At 33.0% G+C, this 10,325-nt stretch overlaps 2 long non-coding RNA genes across 3 annotated transcripts; one reads left to right on the forward strand and one right to left on the reverse strand.

The window, feature by feature from the left end:
* Window positions 1-885: 885 nt before the first annotated feature.
* LOC121173008 (uncharacterized) lies at window positions 886-8,586 on the reverse strand. Its single transcript, XR_005887046.1, has 2 exons — window positions 8,464-8,586; window positions 886-1,119 (listed from the first exon to the last, which is right to left on the reverse strand). It is a non-coding gene; the product is annotated as an uncharacterized lncRNA (long non-coding RNA).
* On the forward strand, window positions 8,272-9,078 carry LOC112998387 (uncharacterized). Of its 2 annotated transcripts, none has more exons than XR_005887043.1 (2): window positions 8,272-8,681; window positions 8,889-9,078. It is a non-coding gene; the product is annotated as an uncharacterized lncRNA (long non-coding RNA). The 2 variants fall into 2 exon arrangements; XR_003263430.2 differs by having other exon boundaries at window positions 8,272-8,677.
* Window positions 9,079-10,325: the final 1,247 nt, after the last annotated feature.

Consider the following 10,325-nt stretch of genomic DNA (forward strand, 5'->3'; position numbering starts at 1 on the left):
ATGAGTGTATTTAAAAAAGAATGTTAAAGAATCCATTTCTACTTGCTAGCATTTCTCTAGTTTCATAGTTGCACGAAAAACTTGAAATACAAAATTTGAGATATCATCATTTACCAGGAGATAGTAATGTCATTTCTTGGACCTATAATATATCCAATAGAGAGGAACAAATACAACATAGAACAAACAATATACCAAGGGAACGGCTTGTGGCCTTGGTAAAAAAAGGGTAATAAAAAAATGAAAAACAATAAAGAAGGCATTGGAATCTATTTAAAAAAGAAAAAGAAAAACCAATACATTGTGCCAAAGAGAATCAAGTTACTTTCCCCAAAGATGAAGCAAAACCAACCAAAGCCAAGAACCCCCAAAAGATGAGACATCTAAACATTCATAGAAAGAAAAAAAAACATCAAAATCAAAGTGGAAGTTAACCACATCTTAGAAACTTTATATTTTTACAAATAATTTAGTTCACAATGTAAATTTGGAATTAAAATGATATGACTGGCATAAATGATACTCCTTTGGTCTCAATTATAACAAAAAAAACATATTTTACACTTATTAAAACTTGAACAAAAACTATTCAAGAAAATGTTCAACTAAAAAGTGAAATGAATAAAGAAAATCACTAAAACTAATAGAACCTAGTAGTAGCTATAATGGAAAGTGTGACAGGTTGAGGAAGGCGACACTAGTACCCTTTCATTTTGTCTTCTCCCAACCCAGTTGAATATTCAATTCATACTTTGCTTCTCAACAAAAAAAAAATCTTCGATATATATTGTATCATTTTTCATGTAAAAATAACTCTTCATAGTTTATACATCTTCTTAACTTCAGCACTGATTAAGTTAAAATCAAGAAAGGAAGAGAGACAAATGAAAAATCTTTTTGGTCATTTAGTTGCACAAATGACAAACCTAAAGAAAACAACACGTTGTAACATATCTAGAAACAAAACTAAGCTTTCTCTAAAAAAAAACATAACCATTCAAAACCACAAAAAAAAACCACACTTTCTCCCAAACAAACACCACTAGAAACTCTTTCAAAGACAAAAATAATCTTTGTCGTTCCACTTCTACCTTCGACAATGCTCCACGCCGCAACAACCTAATCATAGAACATAAAGCAAAGGGTATTTACGTGGAGAAAGAGAAAGATAAGAGAAAAAAAAGGAAGAAGAAGATTTTTTTAAAAGAAAAAAAAAACATAACATAGAACACAAAGGGAGTAGAGGATGCGGGGGGCGGAGGACCGGGATACGCGTGTCATGGCGGGGGAGTTTAGAATTTAGGAAAAAAAAGAAACATAAGAGAAAAAAGAAAAAGAAAGGAGAAGATGGACTAGGTTGGTGAAAAGTCCAAATTGCCGATGTTAAGTAACGTGTCAACAATATTGGATATTTATTTTAGACTTTTCGATGGACTATTCTTTTATATAGATTTAACTGTATTAAATACAAAAAATAAATTACAATAATTTTACTATTTAACTATATAAGTGGTGGCTTAATCATATTGAAGGTTTAATTTGGTCCCTTAATTAATAAAATATTTAATTTGGTCCTTGAATTGTTTGAAATGAAACAATTATACTCATTTCGTCATATTCTCATATTCATTAATTATTTGACAAAATTGATATTTTTTTTATCAATTGTTAACACAACTAATATAAAACATAAAATTTTTTATTTTTTTAATTGGTTGCTTGACAATTGATGTAAAAAGCTCAGTTTGAGTAAAACTTTGGAAGCTTGAGGACATTTTTTTACATTGGTTTTTAGGCAACCAATTTAAAAGTATGTTTTATATTAGTTGCGTTGTAATTCAAGAAAAAAGTACTAATTTTCGTCAAATAATTTATAAATCTAATAGAAAGGATATAATTGTTTCATTTTAAAGAATTGATAAACTAAATTGAACCTTAATTTAATATCAATATTTTAGCAACAAATCCAATAAATATTAGTGTAATGTTAGGTGTATTGGTTTTTTTTTTTTTTTTTTAAGGGAGTGTATGCGAGTTGTTTATTTCAAAGAATAGATTGGATCCAACCAAACTGCACTTTTTAGTTATAACTAATAAAATGTGCATGATCCTGCGAATTACTTCTGAAAATTACTTTTCAATTAATGAAAATTTTTCAATAATTTAAGAAAAAATATTTAAGAACTATTGCATTTCGCGATTTATTGGTAATCCACTTTGATTCTCTATTATCCAATAATTTTGGACTAATTAATAGACCAATTATGTAATTATGCCTAATTTTACCCAATTTAATTTTAAATAGCATTTTGCAGAAGATCTAAATTAAAATATATAATATTTTTTTCACTGTTATGATTTTATCATAGAACTTTTTAAAAAAAAAACAAATTTTACCTATTTTATTTTTCCCTTGATGTCTCACCACACTTACAGTGGGCCAGATCCATTGGCCACTCGAAACAACAAATCCCTCATTAAAAAATTCATTTACTTTTTCAAAACTGTTATTATTATTTTTCAAACTCAATATGAATTTCATCAAGCATGGGAATTAATTGACCTGAAAATTGTTTCTAGGATTCTAATTGAATCTGGAAGGAGTATTTTGTTGTCGTGTAATAAGTTATTCGAACAAAATTATCTTCAAAATACATATGGGTCTAGATTAAAAAAGAAACTCAAAATTAATTAATTAATTAAAGAAATAAAAATTTCCATCACATTCACTATTAGTAAAAGACATAACAACACAACAAGAGGATGAGAATCCAAAAGTGACACCGGGTTTTATTCTGTTTCACCCCTTACACCCTACACTACACAACAATCACCACACCCTCCTCCATTTATCTCCTTCCCTTCTCTCTCTCTCTCTCTCTCTTCCCTCACTGCAATGGAATGACATCCCTCACAAGCACTCCCACCTCCCTCTAACTTCGATTGGCCTTCGCCGTCCCCAAATTCCCGCACGCCCCGAACGTGTGAATGTGCAACTTTAAGCACAACCTACTACGCCGTCTGCGCGCCACGCAAGACGGCATCAGCTCCGAGTGGGCCGGGCCCGGGCCCAAACTGTTGGTATAGAGCAATAAGAAGAGAAAAGAATAAGGAGAAGAGAGAAAATACAAAGTTTAACGTGATTCAGCACACAATGTATGTGCCTACGTCCACGACTACACTAAGAGAACTTTTATTACTTGCACACTTTAAAGCTTACAAGATGTCTCTATATATAACACTAATGAGACAAAAGTTTTACAAACCAAGCGATGTGGGACTAAGACCACAAAACTCTAACAATTCTCCCACTTGGGGTCTAAGTTCCAAACTCTAGCAGCTCCATGTAAGCAATGAGTTCATCCACTCTTTACCAAGTGTAGCGCCTTCATCTTCAATTATCCTTGAAGGCCAACTGAGGCAATGCAAAGCCTCAGCTTGTCAGTTGTAACAAATTTAGTCAACATATCTGCTGGATTCTCTAATCCTAAGATCTTTAACAAAGATAAGTCTCCATTATTTATCAACTCCCTGATAAAATGACATCTTAATTGAATATGCTTGCATCTAGAATGGAAGACTGGATTCTTAGCAAGACTTATAGCACTCTGACTGTCACTGAACAATGAAGCATTATCTTGTTCTTTCCCTTATTCATTGAAATTTTTTTTTAGCCAAATCATCTCCTTAGTTGCTTTTGAGATAGTTATGTACTTGGCTTCCGGGGTTGAGAGAGCAACTCTATGTTGAAGTTTAGACTTCCAACTCACAACAGTACCTCCCAAAGTAAAAATGTAGCCTGTGGTGCTTTTCTTGGTATCAAAATCTCCTCCCAAGTCTGCATCTGAAAATCCCTGTAAAGTGAGATTGCTTTTTCTAAAGCACAAACACATCCCTGAAGTACCATTCAGATATCTGAGTATCCACTTTATGCCTTCCCAATGTTCCTTTGTTGGATTTGATAGGAACCTACTGACAACTCCCACTACATGTGCTATGTCAGGTCTGGTAAACACCATAGCATATATCAAACTCCCGACTGCTGATGCATATGGTACTCTTGACATGTAACATTTTTCTCCATCTGTCTGCAAAGATTGTTTCTTTGAAAACTTCAAATGAGATCCCAAAGGGGTATTCTTGGTCTTAGAATCTTCAAGGTAAAACCTGTCAAGCAACTTGTGTATATATTTCTCCTGAGATAGCTTCAAAATTCCTTCTGATTTGTTTCTAAGAATTCTCATACCAAGGATTTGTTTAGCTGGACCAAGATCCTTCATTTCAAAGTTTTCTACCAAGTGCTGCTTCAACCTTTTAATTTCTGCCATACTAGATTCTACAATCAACATGTCATCAACATACACAATAAGGATAACATAACTATTAGTATATTTCTTAACATAGCAGCAATGGTCCATGTCACATATGTTGAATCTTGAGTTGCTCATAAACTCATTAAACTTCTTGTACCACTGTCTCGGTTCTTGTTTCAAGCCATATAAACTTTTATGAAGCTTGCATAAAAGATTCTCCTTGCCTAGAACTTCAAAACCTTCTAGTTGGGTCATATAAATGTCTTCTTCTAAATCCCCATGCAAGAATGCAATTTTAACATATAACTGTTCCAAGTGAAGATTCTCTACAGCTACAATACTTAGAATAACTCTGATGGTAGTCATCTTTACAACTAGAGAGAAGATCTCTGTGAAATCAATTCCTTGTTTCTAATGAAACCCTTTCACCACAAGTCTAGCCTTGTATCTTCTTCTACCGTCAAATTCTTCCTTTAGCCTATAGACCAACTTATTCTGTAATACTTTCTTTCCTTCTAGCAACTTAATTAAGGACCACATCTTATTCTTTTAAAGGGATGTCATCTCATCTTTCACTGCTAGCTCCTACTCAATAGAGTCATTCCCCTGCGTTGCCTCATTGAAACATTTTGGCTCACTAGCATCAGTTAACAACAAATAATGCAATGAAGGGGAATACTTATCTGGTGGTACTGAAATTCTGCTAGATTTTCTAGGAGGAGTTGATGGTTCTAATTCTGACTCAACCTCTACGCCTATATTCTGGTTTCTATTGGCTATATCACTTTTTGAAATTTCTTCAAGTTTTTATTTCTCAGAAATTTCTAACAGTTTACCTACACATGTAGATTCTGCAGAGAATTTGTCCTTATAAAATAAGTTCTCATTAAAAGTGAAATTCTTGCTTCTGATAACTTTCTTGTTTTGGTCATCCCAAAACTTGTAGCCATACATGTCAGATCCATATCCAGTAAAATAACACTTTCTCGCCTTCGGATCCAATTTATCTCTACTATTAGAGTCTGTCAATATATATGAAACACAACAAAAAATTCTTAAATGTGAAAACTTTACCTCATTTCCAGGCCATACTTCTTCAGGCAACTGATAATTCAAAGGAACTAATGGTCCTCTATTCATGAGATATGTTATTGTGTTTATTGCCTCTGCCCAGAATGCTTTAGGCAAGCCAGATTGGATCCGCATACACCTCACTCTCTCGTTCAAGGTTCTATTCATCCTTTTTGCAACACCATTTTGCTCAGGTGTTCCTGGTATTATCTTAATAATTTTGATCTCATGTTCTGAACAAAAGTCTTTAAACTCCTGACTATCATACTCCCCGCCATTGTCAGATTTCAGACTTTTAACCTTTAGACCTGTCTGATTTTCAACTTTTGTTTTCCACCTTTTAAACACAGAAAACACATCAAATTTATTTTTAATAAAATAAACTCATACCTTTCCGATAGAGTCATCGATAAAGGTGACATAATAGCGTGAGTTTCCAACAGATTTCACTGGGGCTGGCCCCCAAACATCTGTGTGCACCAATTATAACTTTTCAACTTTAGGAGTCCTCCTTGCCCTTGAAAAGCTAACCTTTTTCTACTTTCCAAAGATACAGTGTTCACAAACACCAACATCAACATGCTTCAGGCTTGATAGCTTACCCTTTTCTGCCATAAGATTCTTTCCTTTTTCACTCATGTGTCCAAGTCTTCGATGCCACATGGTTGAATTATAGACAGCCTCAGTAACTACTACCATATCCTCATCTGCAATCAAGAAAAGAGATCCTCGCTTCTTTCCACGAGCCACAACGAGATTGCCTTTTGTTACCTTCTAAGCTCCATCTCCAAAAGTGGTGTAATGCCCTTCATCATCCCACTGCCATATAGATATTAAATTTCTCTTTAAGGCAGGAATATGTTTGACATTGTGCAATGTCCATAGGGATCCACTGGAGGTCTTGATGTCAATATCACCTCTTCCGACAATGTCCAGAGATTTTCCATCTGCAAGGTAAACTTTCCCAAATCTTTCAGAAATATAGTTAGACAATAAATCTTTAGAGGGAGTGGTGTGGAACAACGCACCTGAGTTCATAATCCATGAATCAACAGAACTATCCAAGCTGCAAATTACTGCATCATCAAATTCATCAGTTGCTGCATTTGCAGATTCAAAATCATCGCGCTTCTTGTTTTTGTGAGTCTTGTTCTTCTTGGTGCCTTACACTGATTGGTAAAGTGACCTCTCTTGTCACAATTCCAGCAGATAATGTCACTTCGAAATTTTGTCTGACCTTTCCCTCTTGACTTTGATCTGGCTCGACCATTCTAACTCTTCTGGGTAGTCCTTCCTCTGCCTTCAGTATTCAATGTTGAATTGGAAACATGACTAAAAGATTCTCCTGAATCTTTCTTGCAAAAATCTTCGCTTAAGATCAAGTCACGGATGTCACTAAGCTTTAATGTATTCTCCCTTGTAGAACTACTAACTGCAGTAACAGTTGTAGTCCAACTATCCAGTAGTGATGACAATAGAATCAATGCCTTCACCTCATCCTCAAATTTAATTTGCACTGACTCCAACTGGGCAAGAATAGTATTAAATTCATAAATATGATCAGTTACAGAGATACATTCTCCCATCTTGAGGTTGAACAACCGATGCATCAAGTATACTTTGTTGGCTACCGACGGCTTCTCGTACATATCTGATAACGCCTTCATTAAGCCTGTAGTAGTATTCTCATTTATGATGTTGAACACGACGTTCTTGGCTAATGTCAATCTGATCACGCCAAGAGCCTGTCGATCTAGCAAGTTCCATTCTTCTTGCTTCATGTCGTCTGCCTTCACCCCTGATAAGGGTTGATACAACTTCTTCTAATATAAATAATCCTCTATCTGCATCTTTCAAAAGTTGAAATCTCTGCCATCGAACTTCTAGATCTTCACCTTCCCCTCTTCTAATGTCATTGCTCCCACTGTCTCCTCTAAACTGAGAAGAGTCCCACTAATTCCTCTAAACTAAGGAGATCCCGTGGAGTAACCAAAAGCTTTTGATACCAGTTGTTAGTATAAAGCAATAAGAAGAGAAATGAATAAGGAGAAGAGAGAAAACATAAAGTTTAACGTGGTTCAACACACAATGTATGTCCCTATGTCCACGGCTACACTAAAAGAACTTTCATTACTCACACACTTTAAAGCTTACAGGATGTTTCTATATATAACACTAATGAGACACAAGTTTTTACAAACCAAGCGATGTGGGACTAAGACCACAAAACTCTAACACAAACTTGATGGCTTCTCGGGCTGGTCCAACACTGACGCCGAGCAGCAGCCCAACAGAGCCCCAAAGAAGGACTCGTATAGAGGTGATTGCGGTTCTCCAAAATTCTAATTACTAGTTAGTTATTATAATTGCTCACAAATCAATTAATTTTTCTGTTTTATTAGATTTTGCAAAATTAAAAAAAGGGAAATTGTGAAATAGCTTAAGTACTGTCAAATGCATTGTTTTGAAGCTGGTGATGCATGGATGTTTCAAATACCGTGATGAAGGGTTGGTTAACAACTTAACATAACTTGAATAATAGTAGTCAACTTTTGTGTTAGAATCTCTTAATCTACGTTTTTTTTTTCTTTTTGAATAATGAAGGGTTGGTTAACAACTTAACATAACTTGAATATAACATTTGTATTCGAATTTGACTACTATAATGCTCAATAATTTTTTCAAGACATTAAAGACGAGTGGAAGTGATAATTCGATGATGATGGCAAACTAATATAAGCATTTGCTATATTAAGGAAAATAAAGAAATCATGTAAAAGTAAATAAAATATGAATAGTTTATAAATATTTATAAATATATAATTTAATTTGAATACACTGATGCCCTAAAAGTTGTGTCATTTCTATCATGAATTGTCATGTATATGATAAGATTATTGAATTTTGTAATAATTACTATGGCATATCTAGGATGATTTCTATTTGGTTGGCCACATAGTTTATCAATATTAAACTTTTGTATGGTATCTAATACTTGTATCCAAAGGTTGAAGCTGTTATTACTAGAGTAGATAGTGTATGCACTAGAAATATATAAGTCAAGAATCAATGCAAATACCTTCCAAGTTGAAATCTCAGACTCCAGCGATTATCGCTGCCGTGGACTGCGTCTCCGCAGTCAAGAACCAACGCATAGATTGTACTATCTCGTTAGCAAGAAAACGATAAATCCTGCCACGGGACAGTACCAACTGACGCACATCATTCCCTCTCTCTTTGGATCTTACTGCCGATGCTCACAGTGGTGCCACCGTCACTTCGATCTCCCTCTCGTGGGTGACTATTCTTCCTTTTCTTCTCATTTTTTTCTTTTTAAATAATTTTTCTCATCTAATCAAGTTTCTGAAATCTGAACCGAATCACTTTCTGTTTTTATTTTATGAATCCAATGGTTTGAATTTTTTATTTATTCTCATTTTCTTTTCCTTCGAAATTAAAATTAAAGATTGGTATATAATTTTCTTGTTGCTGTTGTTGATGTAGATACTAAGAAGGTAAAGTCTTTAACGATATGGCCGAAGGCTCTGGTAGTAAGAGTTGTGAAACTTTGGATCTTTCTGGATGTTGAAGAAGGCAAGAATCTTATCCTATTTTATTTTTTTGTTCATTAATTTTCAAATCTGTGTAACAAATAGATTTTAATAAAAGAAATTCAAATACAGAATTTTAAAAATAAAAAAATTAAAATTAAAATATGTGAAATTCTCAAAATTTAGAATTCTTTAAAATTTTAAATTATCTCATTCAAACACACTATGAAAAGTTCACAAAAAATAAGAAATGATGCCATTAAAAAAAATGTGGTGCAAAACACATCCACCAAGTCACTGTCCTATGACATTTAAGCATAATTTGAATGAGAAGTTCAGAAAAAAAGAACAAAACGTATGAAATGGGCCCACAAATAAATATATGTAGTCTTTGTTCTTCTGTACAAAACGTATTTAGTAGGCGTTTAAAATAGGATGATGCATGTATTTTATTTCAGCGACATTTGGATAGAAAAAATCGAAATTTTCTCAGGCCATGCATAACCGTGATCTAACTTTCTCCAAATTGAATCGGAATATTGGACTGTAGAACTGTGGAAGGGCAATAAAAGTGCCAACTGCACTTCATGTGACCACGAAAGCGACAAAAAGGTGCCTTTGCACAAATTGCATAGCTCCAATTTTTCATTTTTACCATTTCAAAATACGTATACACATACATATGTTATATTATATACTCACTAAAGTAAAGTTGAACAATATGATCAAACAACAAAAATGTAGTGTATACCATTAAGCATCGTGCAAATGATATTAACAAGCACAAGACAAATGTAACAAATCTTTAGCCAACAGAGTGCATTCTTTTACGGATCTAGTTGAGGGACTAAAATTAAAATAAGTAATTTACTTTAAAGAGTAAAATAAATAATTTCAATAGTTGATGGAAAAATAAATACTAGTTGATATTGCGTACATCAAACATTATTTATTTTATTATTTTCTTTAAGAGCAAAATTATTGTTTTCGTTTCATCAAACATTATTTATTTTATTTTTTTAATAAATTTTTTATAATAAAATATGAATATCTATTATTATATACAATGACATCAAATTATAAATTATAATAAAAGTTTTTTGATTTTTAATTTTTTTTATATCATATACAATTATTTTTTTATTGACTTGTCATTTAAAAAATTATAACCTAAAAAAATTCATTCCCAGGGGGTGAGTATTTTTTACAAATTAAAAGTGTGATTACAATTGTAATTTTTCCTAAAAATTATTCGTGAATTTAATTTAACTATAATACTTTACAATAAGTATTTTTTTATTTAAATCTTTCATCAAGCATGGGAGTATAAAAAAATTATTTATGAGTTTATAAAATTAATATTCTTTTTTTAGACTCAATTTAATTTACA

The sequence above is a fragment of the Glycine max genome, chromosome 11 (genome assembly GCF_000004515.6).
Source record: "Glycine max cultivar Williams 82 chromosome 11, Glycine_max_v4.0, whole genome shotgun sequence".
NCBI lineage: Eukaryota > Viridiplantae > Streptophyta > Magnoliopsida > Fabales > Fabaceae > Glycine > Glycine max.